General features: G+C 30.7%; 1 protein-coding gene across 3 annotated transcripts in view; it reads left to right on the forward strand.

Annotated features, from left to right (window-relative positions):
• The first annotated feature begins 11,158 nt into the window (after nt 1–11,158).
• LOC126887697 (sodium leak channel NALCN) overlaps nt 11,159–18,309 on the forward strand; it is a 157,311-nt gene continuing 150,160 nt past the window's right edge. For all 3 annotated transcript variants that reach the window (XM_050655351.1, XM_050655352.1, XM_050655353.1), the window contains exon 1: nt 11,159–11,316. The gene's annotated coding sequence lies outside the window, so the exon portion shown is untranslated. The remainder of the gene's footprint in view (nt 11,317–18,309) is intronic.

An 18,309-nucleotide genomic window follows, 5' to 3' on the forward strand; every position in this document is an offset into this window, starting at 1 on the left:
TTTGACTTGACAGCAGGCGTAGCGTTGTTGCCACGTATATAGAAGTAAAATACCGATACCGATTTGCTCAACCAAAATTATTGTACTTTTTAAACATTTTAGCTCCTTCTAAATAAGTTCTCAGGACTTATAAAAATAGATAAAACTGTTTATTTATTTTTATAGAGCAAGTGTAATACTATAGAGTCATCATCATTCTCTTTGCCTTATCCCTATGCGGGGTCGGCTTCCCTAATTGCATTTCTCCACACAATTCTGTCTTGGGTCATATCAATGTTAATCCCCTTTACCAACATGTCCTGCCTTATCGCCTCCCCCCAGGTCTTCTTTGGTCTTCCTCTCCTACTCCTTCCAGGAATCTGCACTTCAGCTATTCTTCGTATTGGGTGATTAACGTCTCGACGTTGAACATGACCGAACCATCTTAACCTATGCTCTCTCATTTTGGCATCAATTGGTGCCACACCTAGACTTCCCCTAATATACTCATTTCTAATTTTATCCTTCTTTGTCACTCCACTCATCCATCTAAGCATTCTCATTTCCGCCACATGCATTCGTTGTTCCTCTTTCTTTTTCACTGCCCAACATTCAGTCCCGTACATCATAGCCGGTCTTATGGCTGTTTTATAGAATTTTCCCTTCAGCTTCATTGGAATTTTTCTGTCACACAACACACCACTCGCTTCTTTCCACTTCATCCATCCAGCCCTAATTCTACTGCATGCATCTCCATCTATTTCTCCATTACTCTGTAATACCGATCCTAGGTACTTAAAACTATTGCTTTTCACAATCATTTCACCATCCAAAGATACCATTTTATTTGTAGTAGCTCCATCTTTAAATGAACATTCCAAATACTCTGTTTTTGTCCTACTAAGTTTTAAACCTTTTTCCTCCAGAGCTTGTCTCCACTGTTCCAGTTTTTGTTCTAAGTCTCTTTCACTATTTCCTACTAACACGACATCATCAGCATACATTAAGCACCATGGAATGTTACCCTGTAGTTTCGCTGTTATCTGGTCCAAAACTAATGAGAATAAATACGGACTAAGCACAGAGCCTTGGTGCAATCCTACTTTCACATGAAATTTATCAGTCTCTCCCACACCTGTCCTAACACTAGTCTTTACTCCCTCATACATATCCCTCACAATCTTTACATATTCACCAGGGACTCCTTTCTTATTGAGTGCCCACCACAGAACCTCTCGAGGAACTCTATCATATGCTTTCTCAAAATCAATGAATACCATATGAGCGTTTGTTTCTTTACTCCTGTATTTTTCCATCAACTGCCTTATAATGAAAATTGCATCTGTTGTTGATCTACCCTGCATAAAGCCAAATTGATTCTCGGATATTTCGGTCTCTTCACGTATCCGTCTGTCAATTACTCTTTCCCATATTTTCATGGTGTGGCTAAGCAGTTTTATAGCCCTGTAGTTTGTACATTGTTGTATATCTCCCTTGTTTTTGTAAACAGGTACCAGTATACTGCTTCTCCATTCGTCTGGCATTTGTCCGACTTCCATAATTCTATTAAATAGACCTGCTAGCCACCTTGTTCCTGTCTCTCCCAATGCTCTCCATACTTCCCCAGGAATATCATCTGGTCCTACCGCTTTTCCTTTCTTTATTTTTTGAAGCGCTTGAGCCACTTCCTCGTTGGTTATTTTGGTGACCATTGCTGCTACTGTCTCCGTTGACTCTACAGGCTGTCTGTCAAATTCTTCATTTAATAAGCTGTCAAAGTACTTTCTCCATCTCTTTTTGACTTCCCTTTCGTGAACTAGTATTTTATTATTTTCATCTCGGATACATCTAATCTGATTAAAATCTTTTGCTTTCCTTGCTCTCTGTTTGGCTATTTTATATATCTTCGTTTCGCCTTCCCTGGTATCAAGTTGATCATATAGGTTTGAATACGCTTCTGCTTTGGCTTTTGCTACTGCTCCTTTCGCTTCCTTTTTCGCCACCATATAGTTTTGAAGATCTGTGTCGGATCTGGTTTCTTGCCACTTTTTATATAATTTTCTCTTCTCTTTTATTTTTCCTTGTACTTCGTTTGACCACCACCAAGTCTCTTTATCCTCAAACTTTTTTCCTGACGTTTTCCCAAGTATTTCAATAGCAGTCTCTCTTATACTACTGGCCATTTTTCTCCAAATTGTATTAGGGCTTCCTTTCATGTTCCAACATATTTTTTCTACTATTCTTCTCCTGAATAGACCTTCTTTCTCATCTTTCAGCAGCCACCATTTGATTTTTTGTGGTCCTCTCCGATATTTTTTTTTCGTTTCGCTTTTTACTTCGATGTCCAGAACAAGCAGCTTATGTTGTTGGCTTACTGTCTCACTCACTATTACCTTGCAGTCCTTGCATTCACGTATGTCTTCTTTCCTTATCATGAAGTAGTCTATTTGGGATTGATGTTGTCCACTTTTGTAGGTAATAAGTTGAGTTTCTCTCTTTTTAAAGAATGTGTTAACAATCGCCATATCCAATGCTGTTGCTAATTCAAGCATGTCATCTCCAGCTTCATTTCTAGTTCCAAAGCCTAATCCCCCATGTATTGTTTCATATCCTGTCTTGGTTTGGCCCACATGTGCATTGAAATCACCTCCTATTATAACTTTCTCCTCTGCTGGAATATCACTCAGTACGTCTCCTAATTGATCATAGAAAGCTCTTCTTTCATTCTCACCCAGACCTGTTTGGGGAGCATACACACAAAACAACATTCAATACCTCTTTATCAATTACAAATTTCACTGACATCATTCTATCACTCGTTCTTACAACTTCTACTACGTTATCTTTCATTTCACTATCAGCCATTATACCAACTCCATTTCTAGTGTTACTACTCCCTACATACCACAATTTGTATCCTTCACCTAGTTCTTTCGCCCTTTGTCCTTTCCACCTAGTTTCTTGAATACAAGCAATTTGAACTCTTCTTCGTTTGAGCGCATCCACTAACTCCAGACTCTTACCTGTAAGACTACCAAGATTCCAAGACCCTATCCTGATTTTTCTAACCTGCAATGGTGTTCCCCCTGAGATAGTCCTGTAATACTATAGAGTCTTATAAGCAAAATCACGATAGGGTGCTATTTTTTATATCTATATAAATAAAAATGAATGTTTGTATGTATGTATGTAATATGTATGTTCCGTATAGACTCGCAAACTATGCATTTGATCGTATGATGACCTTAATGAAAGTTGTTGTGCATGAACCCGGGATGGTTTCTGAAGTGGTACGGTCTACCTAAGTGAAAAGGGGGCTTGCCCCCCCCGAAATTATTTTAAATTTTTTTGGCCAAATTTTTTTTCTTAATTTTATACGATGTAGAACCAAAATATACATACAATCCTAAATTTTCACTTTTTTATCTCAAACCGTTAATTTTTAATAGCCATCTAAATATTACCTCTTCTATATAAATAAAAATGAATGTTTGTATGTATGTATGTATGTATGTATGTATGTTCCGTATAGACTCGCAAACTATGCATTTGATCGTATGATGACCTTAATAAAAGTTGTTGTGCATGAACCCGGGATGGTTTCTGAAGTGGTACGGTCTACCTAAGTGAAAAGGGGGCTTGCCCCCCGAAATTATTTTAAATTTTTTTTGGCCAAATTTTTTTTTTTTTAATTTTATACGATGTAGAACCAAAATATACATACAATCCTAAATTTTCACTTTTTTATCTCCAACCGTTAATTTTTAATAGCCATCTAAATATTACCTCTTCTATATAAATAAAAATGAATGTTTGTATGTATGTTCCGTATAGACTCGCAAACTATGCATTTGATCGTATGATGACCTTAATGAAAGTTGTTGTGCATGAACCCGGGATGGTTTCTGAAGTGGTACGGTCTACCTAAGTGAAAAGGGGGCTTGCCCCCCCGAAATTATTTTAAATTTTTTTGGCCAAATTTTTTTTCTTAATTTTATACGATGTAGAACCAAAATATACATACAATCCTAAATTTTCACTTTTTTATCTCAAACCGTTAATTTTTAATAGCCATCTAAATATTACCTCTTCTATATAAATAAAAATGAATGTTTGTATGTATGTATGTATGTATGTATGTTCCGTATAGACTCGCAAACTATGCATTTGATCGTATGATGACCTTAATAAAAGTTGTTGTGCATGAACCCGGGATGGTTTCTGAAGTGGTACGGTCTACCTAAGTGAAAAGGGGGCTTGCCCCCCCGAAATTATTTTAAATTTTTTTTGGCCAAATTTTTTTTTTTAATTTTATACGATGTAGAACCAAAATATACATACAATCCTAAATTTTCACTTTTTTATCTCCAACCGTTAATTTTTAATAGCCATCTAAATATTACCTCTTCTATATAAATAAAAATGAATGTTTGTATGTATGTTCCGTATAGACTCGCAAACTATGCATTTGATCGTATGATGACCTTAATGAAAGTTGTTGTGCATGAACCCGGGATGGTTTCTGAAGTGGTACGGTCTACCTAAGTGAAAAGGGGGCTTGCCCCCCCGAAATTATTTTAAATTTTTTTGGCCATATTTTTTTTTCTTAATTTTATACGATGTAGAACCAAAATATACATACAATCCTAAATTTTCACTTTTTTATCTCAAATCGTTAATTTTTAATAGCCATCTAAATATTACCTCTTCTATATAAATAAAAATGAATGTTTGTATGTATGTATGTATGTTCCGTATAGACTCGCAAACTATGCATTTGATCGTATGATGACCTTAATAAAAGTTGTTGTGCATGAACCCGGGATGGTTTCTGAAGTGGTACGGTCTACCTAAGTGAAAAGGGGGCTTGCCCCCCCCCCGAAATTATTTTAAATTTTTTTTGGCCAAATTTTTTTTTCTTAATTTTATACGATGTAGAACCAAAATATACATACAATCCTAAATTTTCACTTTTTTATCTCCAACCGTTAATTTTTAATAGCCATCTAAATATTACCTCTTCTATATAAATAAAAATGAATGTTTGTATGTATGTTCCGTATAGACTCGCAAACTATGCATTTGATCGTATGATGACCTTAATGAAAGTTGTTGTGCATGAACCCGGGATGGTTTCTGAAATGGTACGGTCTACCTAAGTGAAAAGGGGGCTTGCCCCCCCCCCCGAAATTATTTTAAATTTTTTTGGCCAAATTTTTTTTTCTTAATTTTATACGATGTAGAACCAAAATATACATACAATCCTAAATTTTCACTTTTTTATCTCAAACCGTTAATTTTTAATAGCCATCTAAATATTACCTCTTCTATATAAATAAAAATGAATGTTTGTATGTATGTATGTATGTATGTTCCGTATAGACTCGCAAACTATGCATTTGATCGTATGATGACCTTAATGAAAGTTGTTGTGCATGAACCCGGGATGGTTTCTGAAGTGGTACGGTCTACCTAAGTGAAAAGGGGGCTTGCCCCCCCCGAAATTATTTTAAATTTTTTTTGGCCAAATTTTTTTTTCTTAATTTTATACGATGCAGAACCAAAATATACATACAATCCTAAATTTTCACTTTTTTATCTCCAACCGTTAATTTTTAATAGCCATCTAAATATTACCTCTTCTATATAAATAAAAATGAATGTTTGTATGTATGTTCCGTATAGACTCGCAAACTATGCATTTGATCGTATGATGACCTTAATGAAAGTTGTTGTGCATGAACCCGGGATGGTTTCTGAAGTGGTACGGTCTACCTAAGTGAAAAGGGGGCTTGCCCCCCCGAAATTATTTTAAATTTTTTTGGCCATATTTTTTTTTCTTAATTTTATACGATGTAGAACCAAAATATACATATAATCCTAAATTTTCACTTTTTATCTTTAACCGTTATTTTTTAATAGCCATTTAAATATTTAACATCTGTATATAAAATTCTCTTTCTCAGTGTTTGTTGCCATACTCCTCCGAAACTACTTGACCAATTTTTATGAAATTTTGCAGTTATACTCCCTGCTGAGTTCGCTATCCAACGGTATATAAATCGTCTCTCTAGGTCAATTAGTTTCCGAGATAACAAAACGAGCCCGTAGGACAACACGAGAGCACGAGAGCACGAAAGACGATATTAAGCACATGAGAAGAACGGGCGAAAATTGTACAAACATCCGTGAAATTATGAAGTTTTTAATTTTTCGATTACTATTCTTAATGTACAAAAAATATTTCAAAATTTTGCCGAAGGACCATTTCTCTGGCATAATAATCAAAATTTTGGCAGATGCTTTTGATGGTGGCGCATCTCTGGTATAATAATCAAAATTTTGGCGAAGGCGTGTATCTCTGCTACAATAATAATTTTTTCCCCAAAAAACTAGCGCCAGAACACTTCGCTCTCTGTCTCAATAGGTCCGTCCGTCAGTTTACTCTTTTTAATGCTTTTAAAATTTTACCAAAATACAGAAGCATAAAATCAAAGGCTATTGTTGATCAAAAAATTTTTCTATAAAATATTTTGTAGAACACCTACGTTTGTTAGAGTTTATGCATTTATTACAGGGAAAAGCAACTGCCGAAAGGTCACATTTACCCAAAGTCAATTGCTCGAATAAAAAAGAAAATTGTATATCTAAAATATTTATTCACAATAGTACAAAATATAGATATAAGAAAGATAGTAAGTATAATAGAACAAATTATATGATATTCCACGTATATAATCGTATATTAATTTATGCTGAAAACATCTTTATTATAAATCTTAAATATGTTTGAGCTTTGGAAATAAATGAAAAATAACCGCAGAAATTTATTTGCGCTCTAGAACAAGAACAAAGTTTAAATGAACTAAAAATTGAACAGTGTGGTCCTTCTCAGAGGCATTTTTCAGTACGTCACAAGTAACCGCAAAAAAGGTAAGTCCGTGGTAATACACATTTATAACATTTATTATAATCTGACATTTAAGTTAATTGTGACAGTTGTCAGAATCGTAATCACCCAAATATGAAAAGGGTATTGCAGTTTAACCCTTTAATTTGCAATTTGGTATAAAAACAAATCAATTGTGTTTATTGCATTTATAAAATGGTATTTTCTTTGATTTATATAGTCTTATAAATTGTACAGATTATAGTCGTATATATAATTCCTAAATCATTTTTTGTTCGATTATAGCGCCATTTATCAACAATTAGAATAAATGTTATAACAAACTGTGATCACGGACGTACCATTTTTCTGTCACTTCCAACTTAATGCGTTAGAAAGAAATCGAAAAACTGTGATGCACTGAAAGATGCCTCTGAGAACGAGTATCCATAAGTGGCAAACAACCTCAAAATGGTCATAGAAGATATAGAGATAGTGTTGATAGGTTATTGCGTTTAATAAACAATTACATATTATGAACCACAAATTAATATCTGTGATTATATACGTGGAATATTACATAATTTGTCCTATTAAATGTACCTCTCTTATATACCTACAAATTTTGTATTATTGTGAATAAATATTTGGACATATAATTTTCTTTTTTATTCGAGCAATTTGTATTTCGATCAATTTTTATATCGAGCAATTAATTTTCGAGCAGTTGATTTTGAGTTATTGATCTCTAGCAATTGCGTTCGACCAATTGATCTAGAATTAAAATTATGACACATTATCGAATTATGACACATTATCTAAGGTGCAACGAAGTTCACCGGGTCAGCTAGTATATATATAAATTAGCGCTGCGAAATCGTGATTTGTTCAATTATTGTGGTAGGGGAGCCCAAGGGGGATTTTTTGCAGTTACTCGAGCGCGTCAGATTATCACATGGGGAGAAACCTTGTACCCTGTAAATGTATCCCTACCATATTATTGGATATTAATACAGGGGAATTCGTTATATAAGGGGGTCCTAAAAAAATATATCCTTAGAAAAACTGGAAATCGTCAGATTAAGATAAGGTAGGTGAGGTATGTACATATCTGCAGAATAGTGTGTATTTCAAAAATCTGACGGTTTGAGCGGGGCGTAAGGAAATGGGTGTGTCACAAAGTTTCACAAGAAAAAAGCGAATATCTCGAGAAATAAACGTCAGATCGAAAAACTAAAAAATACGTGTTCAATAGTTTTCAAAAATCTATCGAATGATACCAAACGTGACCAAGCACGACCCCCACGGAAAGGGGTGGGGGTAAATTAAAAATTTTAAATAGGAACCTTGCGATATTTCCCGAAATGAACATCAGATCGAAAAACTGCAAAACCTACACGTATTCAATATTTTTGAAAAATAGAGCTTATGACACCAAACACGACCCCCACGGGGGTGGGGGGGTAGTTACTGTAAAATCTTAAATAGGAGCCCCCATTTTTTTTTTGGATTCCTTACATAAAAATAAGTAACTTTTATTCGAGACATTTTTTCGAATTATGGATAGATGGCGCTATAATTGAAAAAATCGATTGTTAGAAATGGAAACTTAAATTAAATAATGGAAACTTTTACTTACCTTTTTTTGGTTTTAGGACCCTTCACAACCCAATAGGTCCCAATAACGTTCGAGTAACTGCAAATTTAGCATATTTCCTCCCCTACTATTGCTCTGTAACCCGGAGCACTGAAACTAAGATTTTAACTTTACACCAAAAACATCCAAATAAAAATTCACCTTAATTTAATTCTGCATAGAGATACTTTCTTCCCGATTTGCTTCGATGAAAATTTTCCTCGAAAATCCGGGTTTTCCCAACAAATTCTTTTATTTTCAACTAAAATGTTAGGTACTTAAGTAATTATTTATAAATAATTAAATAACTTGGTTACATTAAAGCAATTTTGGTATAGATTTATAGATTATACAATATACTTCCAGAATTCTGGGGCTTAAAGCCGGTGGAAATTGAACGAATAATTTAGCAAAAATTAGGTTTCTTGTTAATTAACAATTAATTGACGGTGGTAATAATAACCGTAATAATTATGATATTCCAGAATAATTACGATTTTCGTATAAAAAGGCACTATCTAACATACTTTACAGAATTGAAATTGGACTATTTGAGTGGACTCAGGAGTACCTATATTAAAAAATTATAAACAATTTTTTGTGACAGGACGCTTCTTTTAAAACAAAAAAAGTTTAATTGCGACGAGTGGTTGCTATGAGATACAACCCGTCAAAGTTGACCGGCGTTTTCGACGAAGTTATAAACAATAGGATGGTAATTTTTAAACCATTACCTTTTTATTCTTCATATCTTCAAGAGACTCATAACATGTATCATAATATTAAAAAGAATCGCTGTTACGCGTGAAAAATACCCAAAATACCAAAATAACAATCAACAGCTAGGTTGAACAAATTGAATCTCAAAGTTCAAAATCGGTATACGTTAAAAAAACGTATTTTCTCGGCTTCCTATGAAGAAGGGTACCAGGTTTCTCCCCATGTGATAATCTGACGCGCTTGAGTAACTGCAAAAATTCCCACTTGGGCTCCCCTACCATATAATCGTATCCCAAATAAACTTTATTATAACTATTATAAGTATTCTTAAAAGCCCGATTTGGACGTGGTTTGCAATAGCTATTTGTATAACAAGGGAGGAAAGTGCTACTTTTCCTCCCGAGAATGAAGTTTACTGCCCGACGCGTAGCGGAGGGCAGTAATCATTCAAGGGAGGAAAAGGCACTTTACTCCCATGTTATACATATGGTTTTTCCACCTTCCTCAAATAACAAGTCCTTTTTTTATTTTTACTTAATATATTTATGTGACTAACCAACAAAATTTATTAGAACTAAAACCAACAAGTAGGTACATTATAACTGTCAACTGTCAAATATAAGTCAAATTATTAATGTAAACATTGTTAAATCAGAATAACAATTTACTGTTTTTTACTATTCTGCAAAATACAGAGTGTTTTTAAATAAACGTTAAAATCTATAGATACTTACGTAATAGAAAATAGATATTGTACAGGGCGTCAATAAGTTATATTTCATGAATGAAATACCATGACGTCACTTTTACTTTTCCTCCCTAGGGAGGAAAAGTACAACTTTGCTCCCTACAATCAGGTCCGGAAAAGTATACTTTCGGTAGAGGTAGGTGGAAAAATATTTTATTTGAAAACTCTAATCGATTTTTAACATTACATACTACATACTTTTGAACCGATATTGCAGACGCAGATCTACATCTACACCTACACCTACAGCTTATACCGGATGGAGCCATAGTAAACTCAATATAAAATTCGAAACTGTCGAATTCTTGCTTCCCTAATTATTTTACATCAAAAGACATCTGAAACTATTTGTAGAGGATTGTAATCTGTAGGTATTGAAAACCATTGTTAAAATTGTTGTTCGAATTAAACATATTCCAAAATTTTTTAAAAATATAATACATTTTTCAGAGTATCACGCCAAAGTTAGACCACACTGTGTATAACGGTTGCGTTCGGTCACAATGAACTTATTTTAACAATGTTTTAACTGTCAATATTTTTATTATATCTTTTTTTAAAAAGCAATAAAGTTGATAAGATATACCTATACCTACTCTCAATTGAGGAGAAAGTATTAATACTAAATATGTTTTATTCAGTTATGAGTTAAATAGTAACGTGTGGCCTAACTTTTACACAAAAATATCTACTTACTTATTGTGCAAATCGCGTGCAAATGTATTACATTGAATGTATTTAAATCGTAAAACAATTTTAACTTTTGTTTTTAATACAGATTTTAATCCTCTACACATTTTGAAGTAAAATAATTAGGAAAGCAGGAATTCAACAGTTTAGAATTTTACATTGAGTTTATTCCTATGGCCCGTTTTACGATTTACCACCCGGTATATGTTGATTGTATATTGTTTTTATTACACAACAAAAAATACAAAGTTTCCAATAGATATTCGACATTAGGCAACACTGTACCGGATTCTAACAGGTTTACCAACTATCGATTATTTAAATACTTTTAAAAAGGCCCAGAATAAATTTTCGGCATACTTAAAATATTCAAAATTCAAAGGGCAAATGAAAACTTAATCTTTTAAGTATATTTAAACAGAAAAATTCTTAAAATAATTTAAGTAAACTCAATGTAAATTTGTTATATTATTAGGAAATAAATGTGTCAGGGAATATTGATCTTTTAGGTCCATGCGCGCCCCAGCTTCCCTTCTTATGAAATTATAAACAGCCAGGCACAAAGTCTGAAGACAATTCCACAAATTAAAAACATGATAAAACGGAAATATAAATCCCCATCAATTATATTTGAAGGGAGACGATTTAAATAGTGTAAGTATGAATTTCATCAACTAAAATATTTACTTCACTTTTCTTGGGTATCAGATTCGGGATATTAATTTTTATTTATGTATTAGCCCATCCCATGAACTTCTACGGGCTGTAAGACTGTGTATAATTTATAAATATAGAATTTTATTATGTAGGTACCAAAAAAGTGATTAAAAGCAAGCTGACAATTTGTTAATAGCTTATTAACGGTGTCTCGTCGGACAAACTTTGATGTATGGGAACACTGGAACAGGGGAAGTTTTAATTGTGGAACAGGTTAAAAATTTGGAACGTCAGACTACGAAAACGTCCCATATATATATTTTGTCGGACAGAACTTCCAATTGATTTGTATCTCAAAAACCAAACTTTCTAGGATAAAAAATAAAAAAGTTGCGGTTAAAAACCCAATATATTTTCTTGAAAAAAAAAAAAGAGAAATCCAATTGGAAGCATAATAATGTAAGTTAGCGGTGTTTTTAGTCATTGGCCTTATTCAATCTTCTTTATTTATGTATTATTAATATATTCTAGAAGTTTGACTAGCTTATACTAAATTTACAATCAAGATGCAGTAGAAATAAACAAATCAAGACACGTTAAATGCTACTAGGAGCACTCCCGAATCATAATTTACAATTTATAAACTTTGGAAATCATGATTTGAGATTTACAATGTATGTATACGCTTTGAGCTTCGCTGGTGTCGCTCCTGACGGATTACTAATTCAACTTTCACTGGTAATTTTTAAATTATTATTTAATTGTTATCGCTTAATATTTACAACGCAAAATAGTAATTAAATTGTAATCGATTTTTTTAAGATTTTGCTAATCATTTTGACGTTCTATAGGGCTTTTCATCGATTGTCATTTGTTTCGAGCTTCTGTCATGTATCACATAATATTAATATAGCTACGTCATACGTCTTTGGTTTGTATCATTTGTAGATACCAATAACGTATGACGTAGATATATTAATATTATGTGACACATGACAGAAGCTCGAAACAAATGACTGTAAATGAAAAGCCCTATTGATAAAATATGAATTTCTTACTTCGAATACTTTCACAATTATCGTGTAGATGGCGCAGATTAATTTATAAGTACATATTACGGAACATTAAAAAAACTTAAATTCAGCATTTAAAACGTAAGTATATTTAAGGTAAAAATATACAGGGTGCGCCAAACCTCTGGTCTTCTTTGATTACGGCTAAACTATGAGATATACAAAAAAATGTTTATAACAAAACTAATGTGTATCAAAGAGATCTATAATTTAAAATTATTTTCAATTATACAGGGTGAGTCAGAACGACGGTATGAACCAAAGTTGTATTTTTTTAAATGGAACACCCTGTATATTAAATTATTTTTGAATATATTATTTAAAAATATGAACAATTTGTATAAGGTCTTATAGGCCTAAAGTTAATAATTTTCGAAATATTTACATTTTTATTGAGAAAAATGGTAATATTTATAGGGTTGTGGATTATGTTTCCAAAGAAATAAAAATTTAGGTGATAGGTCAAAGTTTTTAAAATATAGTTTTATTTTTAAATAATTTAATATTTTTTACTTTTAGCCATAAAATATACAGTGTGATCACTATTTGCAAATACAAAATTTTCTCATTTTTTTTAAATGCGACACCCTGTATATTAGTTTTGCGTTTTGTAGTAAATATTACAACCTTTCTTTTGGTATAAGGTTGTATGTACCTAGCATGTTTCGTTTTGTAGATATTTTAAAAAAACTATAGATTTTACGTTTTTGCGGATTTTTTATTTAAAAATTTTTTTGCAAAAAAAATAATAATAATCTGGTTTTAGAAACATACACTAAAATATAAAATATGAAAATAAAAACGTAATTAAAGATTAAAATATATCGTATGCTAGTACAATTCAATTGAATTTAATAACTTTAAATTATTTTACAAAAAATATTTTACCATATTAATGAATGCATAAATTAGTTACTAAATTAAATAAACAACCAAATTTTAAATCAACCGTAGTAATTTTTCTACTACAGCAACTTTCCTGTACCAAATTAATTGTTAGTTAAATTGTATTTAGTTAAACTTTTAATTTACCTTTTTTTACTTACATACATCTTGAGAATATAAAAATTATTATAAAGTATGCTTTGAAACAAATGAATGTTAAATGTATCAGCCAAATTATTTATTAATATAAATAGTATTTACTGGTGTCACAAAAACGGGTAATACTTTTGTAGTTGAAATTTTTGTAACAATTTTTATATATTTTAAGTTTTAATTTTTTAACCGAAATTTTTTTGGATATGACATTTGTTTTGGGCGAAACCATTAGAAATTATTACCAGCTATTGTGACACGAGTAGGTACATAGATACTATTTACTTCTTAATATACTTCCATAACGTTCATTTGTTTCAAAGCATACTTTATACGTTCTCAAGACGTAGGTAAATTAAAAAGTTGTTAACTGATCTTACTCGTAAATACAATATAACTAACAATTAATTTGGTACAGGAAAGTTGCGGTAGAAGAATTACTACGATTGATTTAAAATTTAGTTGTTTATTTAATTTAGTAACTAATTTATGTATTCATTAATATGGTAAAATATTTTTTGTAAAATAATTTAAAGTTATTAAATTCAATTGAATTGTACTAGCATACGATTTATTTTAATCTTTAATTACGTTTTTATTTTCATATTTTATATTTTAGTGTATGTTTCTAAAACCAGATTATAATTATTTTTTTTGCAAAAAAATTTTTAAATAAAAAATCCGCAAAAACGTAAAATCTATAGTTTTTTTAAAATATCTACAAAACGAAACATGCTAGGTACATACAACCTTATACCAAAAGAAAGGTTGTAATATTTACTACAAAACGCAAAACTAATATACAGGGTGTCGCATTTAAAAAAAATGAAAAAATTTTTGTATTTGCAAATAGTGATCACACTGTATATTTTATGGCTAAAAGTAAAAAATATTAAATTATTTAAAAATAAAACTATATTTTAAAAACTTTGACCTATCACCTAAATTTTTATTTCCATGGAAACATTATCCACAACCCTATAAATATTACCATTTTTCTCAATAAAAATGTAAATATTTCGAAAATTATTAACTTTAGGCCTATAAGACCTTATACAAATTTTTCATATTTTTAAATAATACATTCAAAAATGATTTAATATACAGGGTGTTCCATTTAAAAAAATACAACTTTGGTTCATACCGTCTTTCTGACTCACCCTGTATAATTGAAAATAATTTAAAATTATAGATCTCTTTGATACACATTAGTTTTGTTATAAACATTTTTTTGTATATCTCATAGTTTAGCCGTAATCAAAGAAGACCAGAGGTTTGGCGCACCCTGTATACCACAGCTTTGACCAACTATAATATTTATTATAATTAATGTTTTTAATTTTAATTTTAAATTAATCACTTTGACATTTATGTCAAATTTCCGGTAAACGTTTACAGACTTGCCACTACTGGCGCTCGCGAATTTGTAAATATCCCCTCTACGTACGAGCTCACAGCGTATATGGTACATTCCATGTCAAATTACTCAGGCAAAAAATTTTGGATCTCCGATTTTTCTGAAAATTGGTATATTTGTTCTGCGGGACGTAAAAATAAGATATTTAAGGTCAAAAATTCTTCTTCTTCTTTTTTTCTCAAAATGTTATTTTATGCGATTTTACAGTGATTTGGTGTTTATTTAAACCAATTTGCATTTTCTGTCGTAAAGTATCAATGAAAAACATAATATTTTAATAGAAAAGACTCAAACATGTCATTTTATGGCATTATAACAAGTTATTTTGAATCAAAACAAGTTTTTTATCAAATTTTATAGTGTAAAAAACGTTAAAATACCGTTTTTTTACATTTTCCTCCATTCCCAAAATACATCATAATCGATTTGGCTGAAAATTTGCCCACAGATAGCCAAAAGATAGGACTTTAAGTCAAGTGGTTAGAAGGATTTGAATTATATTACAATACAAAAAAAGTTACATGCAGTAATATCAGACTCAAAAGTATATATTAGTCCAGTCGGGATAGCATTTGACCTTGAATGCCGAGCTGCCCAAAATTTTATTTTTCTGATCTTTAGGGGAGTTAATAGTAGCCTAAATTTAAAATCACGAATGAATTCCTCCGTTACGTTAGCCGCCATCTTGATTTTAAAGGAGAACCTGTTTTGCTCAATATCTCCGCCATTTTTAACTTTTCGACAAAAATGGTAGGCACTGAAATTGTTCCAAATAAATCGTATTTACAATTATTACAATTTCTTTTTAACAATTTTTGTCGTGAGGTCGATATTTTCGAGTTAATTGTACTTACAGTAGACGCCTATATTTTTGACTATAATATTGCATGTAACTGTTTTGGTATTGTAATATAATTCAAATCCTTCTCACCACTTAAAGTCCTATGTTTTGTCTATCTGTGGGAAAATTTTCAGCCAAATCGATTATGATGTATTTTGGGAATGGAGAAAAATGTAAAAAACGGTATTTTAACGTTTTCTGCACTATAAAATTTGATCAAAAGCTTGTTTTGAATCAAAGTAACTTGTTATAATGCCATATAATAACATTTTTGAGTCCCTTCTATTAAAATATTATGTTTTCCATTGCTACTTTACGACAGAAAATGCAAATTTGTATAAATAAACACCAAATCACTGTAAAATCGCATAAAATAACATTTTGAGAAAAAAAGAAGAAGATTGTTTGACCTTAAATATCTTATTTTTACGTTCCGCAGAAGCTATATTAGGGGAGTGCATTTAGATTTTCACTTCGGAAAAAATCAAACAAGATAAAACTTTCTGTAATTTCATCAAGAAATGTTTAATATACAACATATCAAAAAGTTCTACTCGAGAAGTGGGTGCTTCATTTTTTATTAAACAAATGAACAGCGAAGTTAGATGTTTTTTTAAATAACTCCGAAAATATAATTTTTAGAAAAAAACTGACTTGACCATTGAAAAATTCAGAAAATTTTACAAAAAAAACTTATATAAAGATTTTTCTAGAGTTAAATCTCTAGCTTCTGTAATTTTTTATTTATAACGCTAAAGTCACCCTTCTCACACACATTGGCGCACTGTAAACTAGCGTTGGAAGAAGTGCACGGTTGAGTTTTTTTAATGTAATTCTTTAACTAATGGATCAAAAGAAATTTTACAAATTGGACATGAAAGAAGATGAAATAAGCTATCTTATGGTTGTAATACAAAGAAATAAAATATATGGACATAAGTACGGTGTGGGCGGAAAGTGAGTCTTACATGAATTTTGCTTAAAAATGATTTAAAAATGTGTAACTAATAAAATTTTACTTATAAAACTCTCAAAATTGCACAACTTACCTCTCAATAATCTTACTAAACGATCTTCTATTCAAAAAAAATCTCAGAAATTTCATTCAAATAATACGATATCTCAAAAAATGTAATTTTTGAAAACTTCGTAGTTTTACAGAGTTCCCACCAATTTAAGACGGTATTACTCAAGTTGGAATAAATCTAATACAATTTTTTTGATATATTTTTTTAAAGCTTAGGATGTAGTCTTAAAAAAACACTGAATTATTTTAGTTTAAATGTAAAATAAACAATTTCTTTTTGAGAAAACTAAGAAAGATAACAAAAATGTAATACAAAAACCGAAAATTACCAGCTGAAAAAATGTATATACAGAGTAATCAAAACTTTTTTCTGTATAACTTGCCTAAAATACATTTAATAATAAGCTTTAACAATAATAAATGTTCAACAAAAAAAATTTTTTTAGCTCTTATACAGTATGTCTGCGTAACTTGGAACCTATTGATAACTTTTTTAGTTTTATCAGTTTTAGTAAAAAACTTATTCTTTACAAAATACTCTGCATCGTATATAACATAAGATGCAACCATCCAATATCAAATTTTCTTAATTTTGTACGAGGTATGTCAAAAAATATGAATTTCACTCAAGAGTAAAGTACCTTTATATTTCACAATATCGAAAATTTTTATAAAGAAAAGTTGTTTGGAATTAAAACTATGTTCCAATATGTAATTATATCCTTCTAATCGAAAATTTGTTTTTTTTTAATATTGTTTCAAATTAATTATACCCAACTTCTTCATTAAATTTTCACTTATTATTTATGATAACTGTTTTATTATTAATTTTATGAAGAAAGTTATTCGTCATAAATAGCTGTGCATGGTCTAACACTTAATATGCAAATATAAAATATTATATTTTATCAATATTATACGAGGTACGTAAAAAAATTATATTTCGCGCAATAAATATGTACCTTTATAGTTCACAATATTTCGATTAGAAGAGTGTAATTGCATATTGACACATCGTTTTTAATTCTGAACAACTTTCCATAATAACAATTTTCAGTATTATGAAAAATATAGGTATTTTACTCATAACTGAAATTTGTTTGATTGGATTCTACTTCTTTTTCATTTAAATATCCGCTATTTTGGATTCGCCATTTTGAAATTTAAATTTTTAATCTTTAATTCAGATTCAACAACCTGCTAAAAATAAAAACAATAAATGTTTTTGAAAAATGTTCTTTTTTATGTTGTTTTTAGAAAATCCGCATTTTGGATCCGCCATTTTATAGTTTTTAATGTTAACATTTAAGTTAGGTTTATCCAGGCTCTCAAAAATAAATATATGTAGAAATAAATACATTTTGTAAAGAAACTATTATTTTACAACTATTTTTTAAGTTATCCGCCATTTTGGATTTGCCATTTTATAATTTAAATTATCAAAATTTGATTCAGGTTCAGCAACCTCTCAAAAATATCCACATATATGTAAACAAACACGTTTTATAAAAAAAATTCGGATTTTACAACTACTTTTTAAGGATTTTTAGGAAAAAATCCGCCGTTTTGAATCCGCCATTTTGAATTTGCAAAT

Source organism: Diabrotica virgifera, chromosome 7, assembly GCF_917563875.1.
Source record: "Diabrotica virgifera virgifera chromosome 7, PGI_DIABVI_V3a".
NCBI lineage: Eukaryota > Metazoa > Arthropoda > Insecta > Coleoptera > Chrysomelidae > Diabrotica > Diabrotica virgifera.